Here is a 19817-nt window from a genome sequence, read left to right as displayed (position 1 = left end):
AAAGGCTAAGGGAGTAAACCCCGACAGAAAATCCGGAGCCGGAGTCCCTAAGGCGGTTCGACGTTGTAGTCAACACCGGCAACTCCTGCGGCGCACCTGAACCCAAGCTGTATTGACTCCGTCTTTCCCTTGGATCCTTCAGCTGCGAAGAGAGGGGGGGTCTGCTGCATGGGCAACAGCTGGCCCTCCATATCACCCTGCCCAGGCTCTGTAGCTTCAGCGTCATCGCAAGATGTCGATTCAACACGGGAGGAGACAGATACCATGTCACTCCCGAGTCGGACTGCACACCATTCTCGGCGGTGCAGATAGACTCTTGAGAAGCTACACCATCGTCTCTCGAGACGGACGGCTGCCGACGATTTTTAAATGCACGCTGATATGAGAGCTGTCACAAAATTGTTTTCAATGAAGTTAAAGACAACTAAGCGCTACTAGAGCCATTGTATGGAAAAACTAGATGAACTTTTTGGCCAACCCAAAAAGGGAAGGTCAGCCCTTTGCCCCAAACCACATGGCTGTGAGCTGATGGAGACAGCACTTACATCCAAAGAGTTGGTGCCAAAGTCTGTGTCGCAACCACTGGACTGTGCTGCCGTTCATTTGATCTGAACGTTAGGAGTACTGGGAAAGTTGTGGAACTGCATTGGCAAGACAAGAATACATTTATGTTTAGTTTCCCTATCAGATCACATGGGTTCACGTGAGGTACTGATAAGGGTGTGGGTGGGCAGCTCCAGGAGAGCGTTTCCCTTTGGGCAAACCAAGCACCGATTGTCCCTCATCACTCTCATCATTGGATGATTCCTATTCAGTGCCCTCTGTCTAATTCACTGGGTAGAACAATGCCAATAACATCCCCATCAATACATTTTGGTCCTCTTCACACTCTTGCTGTGCCTGTCACAAGACCCTGCATCTATTTGGTGCTTAGTGAACATGTTTTAAATCAAATGGGTCCTGTAGTTCTTGCCTTATGATTAAGTCATTGACATGAACAGTTATGAAATCTAGTTGACTTTATAATAACTCCATTTGGGGGAGCAGGCGGGACCTGAGAATCTCCTTCTAAACTAAACCTGACTCAGGAAATAAGGACCCTGAACTCAGGTTGCCTCAGCCATGGGGCAGGGAGAGGAGCTAATGGTGGGGCCATGTTCCTGGGTTTGCCTCCGGTCACAGCTGTGTGAAGAGAGTAAGCCTGGGGAGGGGCTGGCCTAGGGAGGGTGCACTTCAGACAGAGAGTAGGGGTGACAGCAGTGTGAGGTCTGGGCCTCGGGTGGGAGGAAGGTGGGACTCTAGAGCTCACTGTCTTTGCTGATGGAATAGGAAAGGGTTCAGTGACATCACTTCAAGGCCCCTTAGAGCTGGACTATCTGTGAGGCTAACACTCTGTCCTCTTACAAAGCTCATCTGGGGGTTAAAGGGAAGAGGGAAGTACTGGAGTCAGCTGGAAAATTCCTGACGCCTGTTAGAAGAGTCAGCTGGGAACAATGGAGAAGAGAACAATGGTCTTCAGCTGAGTTTTTAAGGCACCAAGAAATGATAGCTGAGAATAGAGACTATGGTTCTCTTCTAGGGCCATATTCCTTAAAGCGGGGGTCCCAACCTCAGGGCCGCAGACTGGGACGGGTCAGGTCCAGTTAGGAACTGGGCCTCACAGCAGGAGGTGAACTTGAATGTAATGCACTTGAATCACCCCAGAACCATCCGCCCACCCTGGTCTGTGGAAAAATTGTCTTCCACGAAACCAGTCCCTGGTCCCAAAAAGGCTGGGGACTGCCGCCTTAAAGCACAGGTGCCAGGCCACCCACGTCAGAACCACCGGGGAGATCTTAAAATACAGATTCCCGAGCCCTTCTGGAATCTGAGAGTTTCATGCAGAAATCTACATTTTTAATACTCCACATAATTCCTTAAAATCCTGAAATCTGGACATCTCTGAGCTGGGGAAGGATAATGCTAACTTGCTAGGGTAGGGAAATAAAATCCCAGTGCTTTGATTTGGGACCTAAGCCATTGTCCTTTTTCAAGGATAACTGAGCTCCTTAAACCCACTAGTGGGTTCAGTGGCACAGCCATTAGCTGGGATGACACAGTGCCTTGTAATAACAGAAGGGGGTGCGTGGCTGAACTTCCCTTACCGATCTCCCAACACCTTCCAGAGGAAGAAATGGACGCCCCTTTTAGCCTGGTCGGCAGATTGCAACCTGTCTCTCCAGTTTTCTCCCTCACCTTCCTCCTGAGAATGAAGGTGGCTGCTCCATCTGTTGTAAGAAGAGCCAGCGCCCCTGCAGGAAGGGGGCAATATAGCCAAGTCTCGGGCAGAGATGTAGCTCCTTGGCCTGGACTGAGGTCACCCTGTGAAGCAGCTCGGTGGCATCCCCATCTCCTGACACTCGGCCTTCAAAATCCGACAGTTTTCAAGTAAATCACCATTTCCCCACAGCTGGGCGAAAGTCCCAAGTTCTGGCTCTAATTAACCCCAGGGCTCTCGCTCTGAAAATAAATTGGGGCGGGGAGGGCAGGCAGAGGCGGGCTGGTGGAGACCAGGCCAACCACCCACCAGCTAACAGCGCAGCAGCCTCCCTCGGCAGAGCTGGGGCTCCAGAGCCCCAGAGCCGGTTAGGCAGCCCTGCCACGGAGCCTCAGGAGGAAGAGGAGGAGGAGCCCAAAGTCTTGGGCGGGGCAGGGCTAAGCAGGCCAGGAGAGGAGGAAATGGGGCGGAGGCGTTTTGAGCAGGTGTGTCCCATTGAAGGCTGGGCTCTAGAAGCGTCTGGGGCTGGTGGCTCAGGCCACGGAGGAGAGGGAAACTCTGGCACTGGCTGTCCCTCCCCTTTGATGGGGTAACTGGAGGTGGTGGCAGCCCAGCCTCCCTCCCTAGTGTCCCCACCAGAATGAAGACGCCCAAGGAGTGTTGACTCCTCCGGCAGATCTTCGGAGTCTGCACCAAGGAGGAGGTAAGCGTCCTGCTTGATGCTGAGGCTAGAGGGTGGTCTTTTTTTCCTGAGCTCTTGTCATTGCTTGCTGGCCAGGAGCCGGGGTGCAACTTCGATGGGAGCCTCTGGCGCTGCCCCTGGTCTCGTCCTCAGGATCCTGGGTCCACCACCAGCCACCAGCAGCAACAGGCTTCCGGGGAACCTCATTCCTCTGTTTATTTGGGGAGCTCTCGCCTCACGCTGGGGGGCCCTGTGTGCAGTTGACTGAGTTACAAGGGCAGCTGTGCGTGGCGATGGTGATCCCTCTACGTGGCCTTGGCGTCTTCCCGTCACTAAGGAGCGGGCAGCCTCGGCCTCCGCTGCCTATTGCGTGGAATGAATTACCTGCGTGCAGAGCCCGTAATATCCAAGCATTTCATCACCTGTGCTATTTCGGGGCCTGTTTCCAAAAGCTCACAAAACTTTATGCGGGATATTGAAAGAAGCGGTGTGTGTGAGGAAGAGAGAGGGTGAATGCAGAGTTGGGCTTTTGACGATGTTGGCTCGTGAAAATCGTAATGGTGAGAGGTTATTGAAAGCTTATGATTTGCAAAGCGTGAGGGTGAAAGACTGTATATCTTGTGAGCGCATGAGGCAGGTGCTGGTCATGTGTGTGTAATTACGGATGAGGATGCCCAGGCTCCGGGAGGTCAGCTTAGCCAATGGCTCCTGTTGCCATGTTCAGGCACCGATTTAGACCTTGGTGTCTACTTCTCAGGCTTCCGTGACTCCTTCTTGTGGATTTGGAGGCTGTCGAAAGCCCGCTGTCAGCAATATGTTATCCGCGTGGTCTGTGCCATTAAGAATACACACCGTCATGGGAGGGGAAAGGGAATGTTGTTTGAGAGCCAGATTCTGGGCCAGGGCACTGTGGCCATGGTGAATTAAACCGAACCCCCAAAATGGCCTCCCAGGCCTCTCCCCAACCTCGCCTCAGGCCTCTCCCCAACCTCGCCTCAGTTCAGGCTGAGCCAGCAGCACGGCTGCCTCTGTTCTTTTCGTCCTTGGGACCTGTGTGCCTGGTCTTCCCTCTGCTTGGAACACCGTCCCCTGGGCTCTTCCTGTATTTAGCTACCTGACTTCAGTCAGGTTGCAGCTCAAATGTTGCTTGTTCAAGAGGGGTTCCAAACCACAGAATCTAACGTGGACCCCACCACCACCACTACCACCCCCATTACATTCCCTCACAGCGTTATTTTCATAATGCTGTTGACAATCGGTTGTTCTGTCTTCTTGTTGATAAGTTCCATGAGGGTAGGGACCTTCCATGTCCTCTGCCTGCTGGACACCCCTGGGTCCCCAGGTTTTAGCAGATTTCCCAGTAATAGCTGGGGCTCAGTTAGTGTTTGGTGAGTGATAAAAGGGATCAGGAGAGATCATGACCACCAGTTTTCCTCCTCTCATCCAACACCACCACTCAATCTCCCTTAGGAAGGCAAACATCTTGTTCTAGAAACTGAAGAGCACCTGGGTTTTCAGGTGCTCAAAGGGCAAGTGACTTCATTCTTGGAGTAATGCAGGGAAAAGGGCTAAATGGCATCAGATGGACTTAGTTTCCTAGGAAGTAGCAGGGTGTGTGAGCTAAGGCTGTCTCTGCTGCCTGGGACTCACCCTGGCCTGTTCTTCAGGGCAGCAAACCTGGTCTGGATCTTAGCTGTGCCTGGGGTACTTGCCATGCCAATACGACCTCAGGAAGCTCAGAGTGCGCCCTTTCAGCCCTACTTTAGCAAGCCTCCGTTCAAATTCCCAGCAGGCTTTGCTCACATCTTTTGTTGCTGGTTTGGGTGTCATTCATTTTAGAATAAGAGTCCAAAATGTTTCTGTGGGCTCTCCCATACTTTCCCACTAGAGTCAGGTCCCTTTGTTCTCCCACAGCTCACCTTTATTCTCAGTCAAATGGATTGGCAACAGCTGCCCTCTAAAGCCTTCGAGGCAGCGAGGCACGTGAGATACCGGCCCTTTGCGGAACACAGGCATACGTCGTTTTATTGCGCTTCACAGATGTTGTGTTTTTTACCAAGTGAAGGCAAGACCCTCCACCAACAAAAAGATTATAACTCACTTGATTGTGATACTTGCTTTATTGTGTTGGTCTGGACCTGAATCCACAGTAGCTTTGAGGCATGTCTGTACTCGGTGTGACAGTGACGTGGAAACCAGAGCAATTTATCTCTGGCTCCCAAGCAGCAGGACCTGCAAGCTATGGGGAGCAGAGAATACACAGAGAGGTGTGTTTGTTTTGAGAATTTCCCTTGGAGAAAACCCACCAATTCAAAAGAAATCTATGAGAAGAAGAGACTTCTCTGCAGGAGTCCTTTTCCCAGGGAGCTGCCTACCTCAAGTATCAACTTAAGACACTTTAATCAACTCTCAGCTCATTCGCTTTGCAGCAAGGAGCGTTGAAATCCAGCCTGGCGATGGTTCTTCCCCGGCCAGCACGCAGCATTTGGCAGTATTTTACAAGCTGGTGGTTTTATGGGTCCCTTCTTGCACGTCTGTGTTCTTTACTGTAATGTGTGTGGAGCCCTCCTGGCATCAGCCTGGCCCTGTTTGATTTAAGAGACATCTGATTTTTATATCTTATCCTCAGGTTATTCTGTGATTCTTTTTTTTTTTTTTTTTTTCCCTTTAAGGCACTCCTTATCTGTTCCAGTCCCCTGTGCTAGTCTAGATATTTTTTTTTAATGGCGCTTTTGAAAGAAATATATTTTGAATCAGGAGCCAAGCCACAGAGTCCTGAGGATGTTCTGGGGGAGGAGGGGACTCATAGACGAAGTTGTATTATGGAAATAGAATTACATTAAGTAATTGTGGGCTTGAATTCTGGCCGTGCTTCTCAGAAACCCTCTTGAAAATTCCTTGGGCCATGCCAAGGATAATGTCTATCAATATTGACCGTGGACTTTTATTGAGAACTTACTAAGTGCTAAGAGGACTTCTTGGATAATCTTGTTTAATGTTCATGCTATCTCTGCTTTTGGAAATAAGGAAGGTCCAAGGTGTTCAGGCAGTGAGGGAGGAAACCCAGTTGTAATGCATGCTGATTGACTTCTTTTCTCCAAGTGCTTTTTGAAGAAAATGACAAATATATTCATAAAGCAAGCAAAATTGTGCATCTGGCCAAAAAGGAATATGAATAGCCCAGAGCATACATTGGATACTTGCCTGAACCTGAAGTGTTTTAAAGTCTTAAAATGTGTAGATCTTGCAGATACTATATGCTATGCTAAGAACTAATGGTATAACAATGGTAGTCAACACTTACTAACTACTTCTTCACACTCAGCACTGGTAGAAGCATTTTCCTCGTTATCTCACCTGCAAGAGGCAGTTCATCACAATGGTGAAGGGCATGGGCTCATGGTTCAGAAGACCTGGCTCTGTCAGTTGCTAGCTGTGTGACCTTGGACAAGTTTCTTAACCACTCTGTTTAATATTCCCATCTGTAAATAGGACTATCTTAAACTTTTCTCCTCGTGCTGTTGTGAGCATTATGTGAGTGACTATATAAAGTGCTGACACAGTGCTTGGTGTGTTACGTTCTCTCAAGTGTTTGCTGCCCCTGCTCCAGTTCCCTCAGCCCTTCTGTGAGTGAGGGCTTCTCGCTGCCATCCTATCAATGCAGAAATGAAAGAAAAGTCAGATCACACAGTTAGACTCGAGATTTGAACTTGAACTTCCAGTTTTGTTCATCCAGAGCCTTCTTTCTTCTATGTCTTACATCCTCAATAACTTCTCAAGTAAACACAAACTGATGGGAGCTGATACTCCAAGACCCAAGTTACTTTCTCTCCATGCATGTTCCCAAATGTCCTTAGTGGCCTCCTGACATCTTTAGGCTGCAGAGTAAAGTGTCTTGTTGACAATGATTTGTATCTCTAGGATAGCACCAAATCAGCCAGAACTTTCTCCTCTATTCAGGATTCTGTCTGTGGACAGGCAAGCACACTGCCCCGAAGGTGTGAAGTTTGCTGATTAAAAGTAATCAATGGTGCTACTGTTCCCCCAGCCAGAGCCCTGCCCTGACTGGTCCTGGGACTTCCACCAGCTCTGTGATAGCATTGTCCTATGCTGGCTTTGATCTGCTGATAATAAAGTCTGAAGTGAGCATCAATGTTGGGATAAAAGACCAGAAGGAATTGTCCAGAGGTCTGTCCTGAGCTGCTCAAAGTCAGAGCCCAGCTCTTGCAGTCTTGAGACTGTAGTACCTAGTGGGATATTGGAGTTATTTTTCTGGGCTCATTCCCCCCACCCAAGTGGGCACTTGATTCTGCCAAGATTCCAGCCCGTGATGAAAGACCATCATGTCCCTGAAAAGCAGTCATCCCACTGCCACCTGCTCTGAGTCTGCACGACTCTGATATGCCTGTCAAATAATGACAGTAATTAATAATTAACAACTTCCTTTTATTGAGTACTGGCTACGTGCGAGTTTATTTAATGAGTTCATGTAATCCTAATATAACAACACACGCCAGGAAGTTCCAGGATTGTCCTTCCTGTTTTCGGGACGAGGAAAATGGCATTTGGGAGGCCGCAGACTTGGCCTGGTCACGCCGCTGAAAAGTGGCACAGCGTGGTCTTCACCTCTGTGGGCAACTGCCCCAGACTCCTCCTGCCTGAATCACACTGTTTGAGATGGTTTGATAACACATTACTGATTAGCTGTGGAAAAACCCGTCCAGCTGGGCCAGCCCACCAGGGGTTGTGGACAAACCTGCCTCACCCAGTTTCCCTGCCGTGGGCGGGGGAGCCTGTTTGTTTTCCGTCCACCCCATTTTATCCAGACACGGTTGAGTTCCTTAACTCCTCAGCTTGGCTTCCCCCCACCCCCACCCCTTGTAGCCCTTCAGTTTCACAGTAACACGGTAGGTAAGCAAGAGGATGGAGTTTTGTCTCTCCAAGGCGTCCTCAGTCCAATCTTTACCCTTTGCAACAGGAAACCTTTTGCGATTTTCCAATTTTCCTTTCCTTCCTTGTTCTCTTTCCAGCCTGGTCTCAGAGCAGGCCGATTTGATCACAGATCATAAAGCACATTTTCAGCACTGTGAGATAATTCAGTAATTGACATATTAGCCTGAGGGCTGGCCTGTGAGTTCTGTCACTAACAAAAGCAGACAAAATCTCGGTCTGCATGGTGGCTGTGTATCAAGAAAGGTCCGTCCCTCACAGGGGGCATGTATGTAGTGTGTTCCCAGCAAGGAAGGCAGAAAAGTCAGAAATCTAGTTAAATTGTGAATGCCACACCCTTTAATGCCTGTGATCTTGCACAAATAATTTCTTTTTCACAGTAGCATTCATTTTGTTAAGCTCTGCTTGTATTTATTGATAACACTTCTGCATTGACCCTTATGTGCAGCATTTTACTTAATTCTCCCACCAATCTGATGACATAGGGACTCTGATCATCACTTGACAGATTGAGACTAAGGTCAGTAAGGTTAAGCACCCATTAAGTAGGTTATGGGATTGGGATTTGAATCCAGTTCTTTCCACATCAAAAGTCCCTTCCCTGCAACAGCACAGTGAACTGGCCAATGGCTTGATGTTAAATCCTTCCTTTGCTACAGCAAGATCACGCATTCTGTCTCTTGTGCATAGTCTGCTTTCGCAGCTCGTGGGGAGGGCATTTCTCCAGGCCCCGTCTGACTGCCCTGCTCCGCGTGTGCCAGCCTTCCAATCGATGGCCAGAGCAGCTCCGGCCAATGCCTCTGCCATTGCCCAGCATTCCCTTCTGCTCGCTCTGCTCTCCCCATCACAGGAGGACACCGATAAGTGTAAATCTTGTTTGTTGCATAACAATTCAGACATCTTCCAAACAAATACCAGTGTTTACCTGTGAGAATAAAACCACCTACTTCCTCTTCCTCTGCATGGCAGAAGAATCGCCAGGTGCTCTGCCTTGCCTAGACACTCAGAGAAAATCAGGGGTTGTATGTGGGCAAGTTGAGTGGGCCATGGAGTCAGGGGCTTGGAGGGGACCTTGAGGATGTGTGCCCGTGAGTGCAAGTGTCTTCTCTCTCTTGGTGTCACTGTTCCCCAGTACGTAGGAGAGGCTCAGATGGCATTCACTGGGTCAGTGTTAGCTTCTAAGAGAAGTATGTCTATTGCAGATTCACTTTCTGGATAATTTCGTTTGCTTTTTTTTTTCCTTAAGAACAAACGAGAAAGCAGAGGGGTAAGTGTCATTGGGTCATTGGAATTCTTACATTTGGGGACATATTTTCTTTCATCAGCTTCTCAGTAGAGCATTTCTCTGCCTAGCTATGATTTGAGTTCGTCTGGACTCTGTTTCAAAGCAGAGCATGTCATTTCCCTTCCATCTAATAATGCCGTTTCTCCTGTCCTGGCTCACACTGGAAGGCCTGTCACACACTCTTTAAGTCACAGGTGGAAGCTTGCTGGGCAGTGGCCATCTGAGTGTCCCTGGACCCCACTTTTTGCTCACGTCCATCTCCTCTCTCATTCTCGGTCCGTGAAGAGTCCAGGACTATGATTTCCATGTATGGAGCACTAACAATAGGCCAGGCACAGCGCTGAGTACCTCCCCATACTACTCCGTTCAGTCTTCGCCAGATGGTGACCTCCGCATTTTCGCAGATGACAAAATCCCTGATCCTTGGAAAGGTGAATGACGTGCTACAGGGCACAGAGCCGGTTGGTGGTGAGCCCAGGGTCTGTGGGCTCCCAGTCCCAAGCTCTCTGCATCCTGGGCTGCACAGCACATGCACCCCGTGCTTTCAGCCAAGGTCCGTTCTGCATCCTCTCCTATGAGAGGAATGCTGGTCCTTCTGACTGTTCTCAAGCCAGACCCCCACCACATGGAAGGTACATTTTCTTGAAGGATGATCTCTAATATCATCCCCTAGAAAGTGCCTGGGGTTGGGTTCCCTGTCTCTATCAGGGACACAAAATCCCATGAGGGACTGGGGCCTTCATTCTTGGTTGTCATTGTGCTCGTGATGACAGCGGTGGGGACGCTGCGTGGTCTGACTTAGAGAAAAGGCTGCCTTTGGTTACAAGTCATGAAGCCCCAAGGAAAGGCCATTTTCACCACCCAGGGTGTAGCAATGAAGGTCAGCTGGGCTCAGAAAGGGGACAGGCAGAGTGTCCTACCTTTAGTCCTTTATGGTATGTAACTTTCAGATCTTGTGGCGCAGCCAGAAACAGTCTTCACTAATACCTACCTTGCATCGGTGTTTCAGTAGAAATTGGATTTGTTTAAAAAGGAAACTACTTTTAAGTGGGAAATGAGTATGTATCATAAAGAATAACTGAAATTAAATACAGTGATCACAGAGCACCAGGTGTAAACTCTAGCCAGACCTCCTGCTGTCTGCCGGCAGCTGGGGTCCTTGCTTTGTCTGTAAGGAGACTCGGTGTTAACTGCTCCATTTCGTGGGTGGGCAGTCTCTCAGCTTGGGACGTTCTGGAGCTGAACGGCAGCCACGGATGTGCGACGTGACTGTGCCTAACAATGCCACTGAACTCTACACTTAATGATTAAAGTAGTAAATGTTATATATACTCTACTATAATTTAAAAATGAGGCAATGGTGTGAACAGTTATGAAACAATCCCCAGGATATGTTAGGTGAAAAAAGCAAAGTTCTGTGTGGTGTGATTAGAATGCTATCATTTGTGGGTTTTTTAAGGATCTGCACATCTGTACGTCCATGCCTGTTTGTGAATGGCCCCCTCTGAGAGGCTGATAGTATTTGATTCTATAGATGAGAAGGGCTCTGGCATTTGGGAATTAAAAAGGAAGGCGGGTCATGGTTTGCTGTTTGATTTGTGTTGCGTGTGCAGATATGACTCATTCTAATTGATCATTTTTTCAGTCCTACAAACAGATTAGTAAACACCAAACTGAAACTGTCTCCCTAAAGCAGTGGTTTCCAACCTTGGCTGCACCCTCCACTGCAGGGGCTCAAAGTGAGGTCCCCCAGCTGGCAGCGTAGCATCACCTGATGAATCACAGGACACCAAACCCCACCCAGACCTGTGAAATTGGAATCTGCACTTGACCAAGGTCACCCAGTCCTTTGCAGGAAGCAATGGAATGAGGTTGATTCAATCTAAATTGGAGTCTCTGAGGCGGGGCTTTAGCCTGGTAGTTTCTTAAAGCTCCTCAGACGATCCCATGGGGCAGTTCATTCTGAGAACCATCGACAATGTAATTGGGAGAATTAAAGAGGTTGGAGTAGGACCAACTTTATTAATAATGATTCTATTTTATTCAGTGTGGGTTCCGTGTGCCTCTTAAAAATCATTGCGTGTCCCAAACTTGGGATGACTGGCCAGTGACTGTCTCAGATTTCACGAATGTCATACAGAAATCTACAATAGTGAGATTCACCTGAGTTTGGTAGGAAAGATATTTTTCCCTACTAGCTGTGAACCTATTTCCCCCTTATATAAAATAGACATCACAATCCTACACCAAAATACATACCGATTCAGGACTTTTTATCCAGGGATGGAGGAAAATGTCAGGTCGTCATAAACTCAGACTTCAGAGTTAGAAAGATACAGAGTAGAGGTCATCTCTCTGAGCCCAGTGACAAATGAGGTTAATGCCTGCCTCATAGAACTATCATATTAAGTGAGATGGTGCAGATAATGCTTGATCCATTAAGTGCTTCATCCCTATTAGATGATAATTATGATGTTTATGTCCACGACAAGCCCCAACAGCTTGTCCTGGACTCCTCTCACTGCTCCTTTCACATTTGCTTATTCTGCCTGAGCATGTCACACATAGATGTCATGTGTCACATCACAGCTGAAGCCATGAAACTTGAGTTCCACCTACCCCATCTCCTGACAAACAGGAAAAAAAAAAAAACTCTGCCGTCTCTTACCAGACTATCTGATACATTTCTAAAATACAACAGAGACTTCATTACATGGATGAACAGCTTCCCATCAGCTCGTTTCTAGCTCAGATATTAATATAATTGTCGCCGGGACATCGCAGTTGGCCTCAGACGCAGTCAGAGGAGTCGGTTGTGGCTGGCCACCTGGGGCGTCCCAAGTGCAAAGTGAGCAAGTACAAGCTGCTAGGATTTCCACGTGCATAGAGGACGCTGTAGAGTGGGCTTCACGGTTCCCTTCCATTGCCGCGACAGGTCACAGCTGCAGAGGGATAGGGTGTCCGCGTCAGAGAACAGATGGCCTCCCCTCGCAGCACCAGAATCATCTCTTCAGAATGCACATCTGAGCACGTGGGAACCCTGCTTAAAACCCTGGAGAGCTTCTCACCACTTTGAGAATGAAGACCAGCAGTTCTAACGCCTTCCAGCTGCTCGTCCCGGGCAGCTTCCCGCCTCCCTTTTGTCTGATTATTGGGTTGGCTTCCTCACTTGACTGAGTCCTTGCTTTGTGTGAATTTTTAACTTCCAGGCATAGACCAGGTCTGATTTTGTGCGGTATCCTAGCCCCAGGGCCTGGTTTATAGCTAATGCCCGGTAAGTAAGTGTTCATGGAAAAAACGAAGGTGTGGAAGGATGTCACACACGGGGTTCTGGCCTAATCTGCCACCCTCTGCTCTGCGTGTCTCCCGGTATCACCAAAATGCTGGTAGCTGCCTGTGTAGGTAACTAGGCTATTTCCCACATCTCAGCTTTTGCTTAAGCTTTACCCTCTGCCTAATCATCTTGTTCTTCACTTTCTTTGTCTAGAAAATCTTACTCCTAGACAAGGGTTACCTCCTCCAATAAAGTTCCCTGACTCGCCCTCCTTCTAGGCTATTCCAGCTGTGTCCACATTGTGCTCCATCTCTTCTCGCTTAACTCTGTTCCATCTTTGGCTATACTTCTCCATCTTTGGCTATACTTCTCCATCTTTGGCTATACTTCTCCATCTTTGGGTCTACTTCTCCAACACTTTGAGAAAGAGAAATGAGAACATGGGTGCTATGCGTGGTATGGTAGGTGATCAGTAAATAGGATGTTGCGTGTGTGTGAATGTACCATTGACATTGTGTGGCAAATAAAGAAGTGTGCCTTGGAGCCTCAGTGCCTTTGCATTTGCTATTCCCTCCATCTGGATGCTGTCCCCTCCTCTTCTCCTGCCATTTTGCCTGTTCCTTGGACCTCAGCTCAGTTTTATCACTGCCACACAGAAGTTTCCCTTGCCCCAATCCCCAGGCTCCATCAAACTCCCAGCAATATGTTTTGACCTCTTATGTTTTCTTTGTGAAGCTTATTACCAATTCTAATTATAAACTGTTTTTTTCTTGGACTTGAGTTTGTTTCCTCCTTGACACTGGCAGCTTCGTGAAAATTTGCTTTCCATTTCCCCTGGCACCTCGCGTAGTGCCTGGCACCCTATGGGTGCTCCCGGAATGAGTAGTTGACTCTCTGCAGCCCTTATGAGAGCCCTGAGTGTGAAGAGAGACAGTAGGCAGATGGAGATGCCCAGCTTCCCTACTCACTGTGGTCGTAGGAGCGTCTTTCTCAGTCACTGTGCTTAGAAACTGCGCCGTCATTCCAGCATCCAGGGGACTTGCCAGGAAGCTTTGTGGCTACTGGTCCCCACCCTGCCCCGCAGTGCTCCTCTCCCTGCTTAAATCAGGCCACGGCCCCGCTGAGCCCTTGTTCCTTGGGGCACTCAGCCAGGTCCAGCTGCCAGCTGCTGAGGCAGCAAAGGGGCATGATGGCAAACCCCGAAGGGAAGGCAGGTGTCAGAGAGGGCGGCAAAGCTGTGTCTGTTAAGTAGGTCTGACATCCCAGACACACTGTGTCCAGAAGAATGAGCCTCACCATCTTCTTTTCTCCCATCTTCTTTGTCTGCCCCGCTCGCAGCAGACAAATGGTGTGGTTTGACCTGAGGAGCACGAGGATGTTCTAGATGACTCCCCCCACCCCGATTACATCACTTCTAGCCGAACGTTCCTCTGTCATTGACATCCTGACATCGCCAAACTACCCCAAAACTTTTCTTCCATTGGTTCTGCCCTGAAAAGCCTTGTAATGACTGTCCCCAGCCAGCAAAAAGGTTAGAAGCACTCAAACATCCAGGCAGCCCAGGAAGAGGCTTAGAAGACATGCGTGTCAGTGCGTCTGACTGGTAGCAGCCCCAGGGCCATGGGAAGCAAGACCATGGTTACAGCAAGGAGATGAGGCAGAAAGAGAGAAATGCACTGGTATCAGGAGCCTGGGGCCCACACCCAGCTACCTGTTCTCTGTGCCTCATTTTACCCCCATAAAGCAAAAGACAGGACAGTCTGGGTGACTTCCACATTGCAATCTCCAGAGCTGCAAGGTTCGAAAGGGCTGGGGGGGAGCCGCTGCAGATGGCACCCATCCCCCTCATTCACCCCTGTGCCTCACACGCATGCACACCCACGCGCATACACGTACACTCCTCGCCATGGCAGATGCTCTGCCCTTTTCTCAGAGAAGCGCCCATCTGTTTTACGTACCGGCGTACTGTAAAGGACACGTGGCACTGTAGGTGATAAGGAAATAGGGTCCAGTGGAGAAGGCAAAGGCTTGGCAGCCACTGCACCAGAGGACCTCTGAACTGCAGCAGCCCCTTGAACCTTCAGGTGTAATGTTGGGAACCACAGTCCCCTTTCAGATGTCTGTTAGAAAGTAACAAGAGAGCTGAAGAAAATGGGCGCTGGAGCCAGACTGCCTGGGTTTGAATCGGGCTTCTGCCGATTACTGTTTGTCCTTGGGAAAGCTACTTAACCTTTCTGTGATTTCATTTCCTCATCTCTAAAATGGATATAAAGAAGCACCTGCCTTACATAGTCACTGTGAGGATTAAATAAGTTATTAGGTAAAATACTTAGAGGAATGCTGCACCTGAGGTAAATATAAGTATTGGCAGTTATGATTTTATTGCTTAGCATCATTAAATTAGTGGTTCTTAACATTTTCTGGGGATCGTGAATCCCTCTGTAAATCTGGGAAAGCTATGGACCCTCTCCTTGGGAAACAAGATACCGAAACATCTTGCACACTCAATTCAGAGAGCAGAGGGTGCATGTCTTCATTGGAAAACTGAGGTCCCCAAACAGAAGAGTTTTGCCAGGATCATGTAATACAGTAGCAAAGAAGCAGGGACGAGCACACAAGGTTCCCATCTGGCAGCCTGGTGTTCTTTTCAGCGCATGCACACCACTCCTCGCCAGGTGCAGGTGGGTAAGACGGCCACAAAGACTTGGATCCCACCGCTGCTCTCCCGCCTGCTAGCTGTATGACTTTGGCACGTTTCTAAATATCGGAGCCTCAGTTTGCTTACTGGTAGAAGAGAGACATACTGTCCCTCAAGGGTGTAATCATATCCCCTCTCAGTAGGAGCACAGAGGAGGTGAGCTACCCAGCTAACCCCTGTTTCTATGGTAACAGAAGGGATGCTCTGAAAAGTGAAAACTTGCCTCCCCAGATGGGAGGCTAAGGGAATGAGGAGGGTCTCTTCTCCCAAATGCGGGATGGAACTGGAAAGTAAGTTGGTGCACTTCAGGGCTGGGCCCGGGCCAAAGCAGGGGAGGATAAATGTCTCGTTCTGTCCTTTTGTGATGTCCCCTTGCCTACGTACCCAGGGCAATGGCTCTCTCTAGAGCACAACCTCCAAACAAGCTTCCCTCCCCCTTTCAAATGCTATTTCATCGTATTTTTAAAAACTACCAAAGGTCTAACTGAATGTGGCTCATTCAAGGGGAAACTTCCTTGTGAGGCTGGTATGAGCACCCTGGCCTCTTGGTTCTGAATTCAGGACCCTTCCTTTCTTATTGCATATGCACCGTGGTCTTTACAGACGGGCGCCTCTGGGCCCTTCAGTTGGTTGCCAGCTTGTGCAGGGGCACCAGCCTCAGCAGGCTCCCCATCTTTATGGACAGCCCTCACTAGACTGGCCGGGATCATAGCCATCACACTGCTTCTCAAGAGAGGCAGGCTGTTTCCTAGGTCTAAACCCTGGAAGGAATCTCCCCCATTGTCCTTTAAAAGGGGGCATTGGGCAACTTCCAGCATTTTATAAAAATCGCAGAAAGTCTGCCTCCTTCGTTCCCCGTTGGTGACTTCTTCCCTCGAACAGCTGTATGATTAGTGCCTGGGCTGTATGCCATCATGGCTACATAGACCCCTGTATTTCCCCTCTAGTTTATGTCTTCACGCCCCAGTTTGATTTGTAAAGAGTCTGGAGAGCAGGGTGGTGTTTTATCACCTCTTTGCCATTGGGTCTCGCTCAGTTTTGAATGTACAAGAAAGCATAGTTCAACAATTGGTTTTAACCTAACCAAGCAAAACACAAAGCTGCTTAATTTTCTTTCATAAATAAATGTCTGCATAGGTAAATAAACCTGCACACATGGACATACATCTGTATTTAAGTGGCTCGTAGCTGGCATATCTTTGGAGAGGTATTATGATGATTCAAACTAATCTGTCAAATAATGAACATTAACGGGTTCTGATAAATGATGGCTAATTAAATTTTATGAAAAATAGAGCCAAGCCCATCTACATTTATATTAGAAAGCCCCTAGTATATTTCTTGAATGGCCACAAATCTCTCATACAAGATATACATTTATTTAAGCACCTTCCAGAGGGACCTTGTTTCAAAGATTGCAATTTACTAAGAGATTGCAATTTACTGAGAGATTGGACTGGGTATTTTCATGGCAAATAATTCCATTTACCGTACACCCAGGCCCCGAAATACTGCATGCCCCGAATAACTCATTACTAGTAGAGCCACCTGGCCCCATGAGAGGTGCAAGAGCATAAAAAATACATAGAAGAGGCAGAGCATACGGGTCTTCCCATTTCTTCAGCTTCTTCGCCAGCCCTCTCTTCTTCGGGGCCTTCCGCAAGGGAGATACCAAGGAAGTGTGTTCCATTACCAAGTGAGGATGAGAGACTTGGCCCACGTGTATTGAGGGGAAGGAGATAATGGATGAACTGGGATCATGAGCTCAGAGAGACCGGCTTGCGAATACTGAAACAAGGTATGTGCAGCTCTCGTTTTCCCAAAGCTAGGCCGACCCTTCCTCCATGGTCCAATAAAGTTCTCAGGGGCGGGGGGGAGAAGGACATAAAAGGAGCCAAAAGGGAATCCACATGCGTCCCATTGTCCCCATCAATCTTAGGGCACCAGAAGCAGCAGCGCCATTGAGTTTTGTGGGGTGGTTAAGAGACCTGCTCCAGGTTCAAGGAGCACAGTCCTGGGGCTGGAACTCAGATCTCCGAGTTCTCATTCTGGTGCCAGTTCCACAGAAAGATGAGGAGGAGACTTCGTACCTGTTTGTCTACCTGGAGACGCAGTCACAGTTCTTGTTGTCTTGTTTAATGGAGCTAAACATTTCAATCACGTGGAAAAATTTGTCACTATCTGCGGATCAGCTGTTGTAGGAAGGGGATCGGGATGCCTTGGAATTGAGGCATGGGTCATCTTGACAACTTGTCCTCTTGTCCCCGATGAGCCAGTGGCCTGAACAGCCATTCTCCCTCTCCGGAAGTCCTGCCCTTTTTTAAGGACCCGTTTCTCAAAGATATAGGGGATATACCTCTTCTGAATTGTGCAAACCCTGCTCTTTAGGGTCACATGTGGCATGCCACGTTACATGGCCCCACCAAACCATCCTGGTAGCCTCAGGATCTAACAAGACAGTGGAAGCACAATTATTTAATATCATCTAGAAACGAAAAAAAAAATTACCAAGGCTTGTTCTTACCCTGCAAAACCTCATATTTCTTTGGGTAACTTATTCTTTATTTTATCTCAATCCTTAAATCTATTTTTTATCCAGGTCTACCTTGTAAGAACCCTCATGTGATTGTTAGGCCAAGGACCGAGGCTCTGTCTAACTTGTTGCCATCTCTGACCATTGCTCACATAATCCTTTGCATCACCTGCTGGGGTGCAAGCTCATTGGCAGTGGTTACTTTTTCTTTGTCTTTCTTGTGGATCTTTATGCATAATGTAATGTCTGTTTAAATATTTGTTAACAAGATAGATTTATAACCGTAATGCCAACTAAAACATTTTCACACTTACTCTCTGCCAGACGCTGAGCTGAAATTTTTATGCACACGCCCCAAAATTATTGGATAGATTGTCTTACCATAGGAAAAAAAGTTATCTTGGTATCAAAATACGTTAATTCTTGTTGAATTTACAAGATCGTGAAGCCTGAATAAGACTAAACTTGGTAGAGTATTTTGAAAACTATAGAGACGCATACAAGCACTGGTCATTGTCATTGCTGTCATTGTTTTATTCAGTTGGCTACTCGGTATTTAGTGAGCATGTACTATGTGGCAGACTTTGTTCTCAGGATAGGGGCTGGAGCATGGAAGAAAAAAACTGACCAAGTCCCTGCTCTCATGGAGCCTGCCTTCTGTTGGGAAGAGATTCAGAATGTGTATACAGACAAAGGAGATTTTAGAAAGTGATAACTACTGTGAATAAAACAGGAAAAGCCTGTCTGAGCTGAAACCTGAATGTCAAAAAGGAACCAGTCTTATCTTGAAGGGAAGAGGGTGGGAAAGCATTTCAGACAGAAGAGCAAACACAAAAACCATGGTATGAGCCTATCAAGCAAGGGTCAAAGGAGGAGTGTGGCCGGGGCCCAGTGGATAAGAACACAGGAGGGGCACAGAGAGAAATGGCAAAGGCCATGTCATATAGGGCCTCCTAGGCTATAATGAGTTTGGATTTTAATGTACCCAGTCCCTGCTTTTAACAAATTTAGGAACTAAAGCCCAAAGGAGAAGTGACTTGTTCAGGATCCCTGAAACACTCTATGGTTTGGAAATGAGATCTCTTCGCTTCCTGACCACTGTTCTGCTTAACTGGGCAGACAGCAGCTTCTGCTGGTCCGCAGAGGCTTCTGACAAGGAACCTGACACTCCTCTGTGATGGTTTTTTCCCAGTTTTTTTCTGCTATATTATTTTCCTCCTAATTAGAGACGAATACATTCGCACCACTCAGCTGTTTTATAAACAAAGCAAAAGAGAAGTGATTGTAAGCCATGTAAGTTAACATCAGGTACCAAAATATTGAAACAGTCAGTAAACCTGATGGGTGGCTCTGCGGAGCAGCCCGCGTGCGCTGTGTCATTGTCATTCCATCAGAAACAGTGCAGTCACACTCCGATTCTAACAGGATCCTGCTTCTGGACACAGGACCCGGACTAGCTCAAGAGAAGGGTCTGAGAAGCCACTCACAGCCCCCCAATAGGCCCCCTGTAGAACACTGACCTGGGACTGGGGCCCCCGGGAACCACCCCTTCACATGTCCAGTGGAGAAGCCAGTGCAGGACGTGATGAGACCAAGGCTCCGGTATCCCAGTAGAATTTGAATCATTCTTCCATGTCATGTTATGTTTCTTCATCTATTAAATCAAGATCATAGTGGATAACTCAGTGGGTAGTTATCATATTTAACCAGGAGAACGTATGCAAAAAAGTATTTTGCATGCAAAAATAGACAAAGTACCTACCGAAGTATCTGGCACCAGAATGGCCATTTCCTTCCCACGTCTGTTCGAATCAAGGGCAATTTGTGTCCCAGATCAGTCCGCCTCTTTTTGCTCTATACATAATATACTGGTCCAAAAACTAGTTGACAAGCACCAATTGAATGCCTTGAACATATACCCAACCAGTTAATATTTAGGGAATGTCTCCTAAGTGACCCTCATTGTACCAAGCATTATGAAGTTTACAGATAGTTTCTGCCCTCAAGAGCTTAACACTCATGGGGACAATTTTCAATTAGAATGTTCTTTAGGATTTTATATTTTGCAAATGCCAGCATGTATGTCTGTAGGAGGAAGAGAGACAGAAAGAGAGGAGAGAAGGATGCAAACTGGAGCA

The 19817-nt window shown here is 47.8% G+C and overlaps 1 long non-coding RNA gene across 1 annotated transcript in view; it reads left to right on the top strand.

Annotated features, from left to right (window-relative positions):
- The first annotated feature begins 2801 nt into the window (after positions 1-2801).
- Positions 2802-19817, top strand: part of LOC150000961 (uncharacterized) — an 87658-nt gene continuing 70642 nt past the window's right edge. The window contains exon 1 of the long non-coding RNA XR_016513378.1: positions 2802-2960. This is a non-coding gene — a long non-coding RNA (uncharacterized LOC150000961). The remainder of the gene's footprint in view (positions 2961-19817) is intronic.

The sequence above is a fragment of the Furipterus horrens genome, unplaced genomic scaffold (genome assembly GCF_987537825.1).
Source record: "Furipterus horrens unplaced genomic scaffold, mFurHor1.1.pri manual_scaffold_10, whole genome shotgun sequence".
In the NCBI taxonomy this organism is placed as follows: Eukaryota; Metazoa; Chordata; class Mammalia; order Chiroptera; family Furipteridae; genus Furipterus; species Furipterus horrens.
Note: the sequence above shows the minus strand (reverse complement) of the source record. Positions and strands in the feature narration are given on the sequence as shown.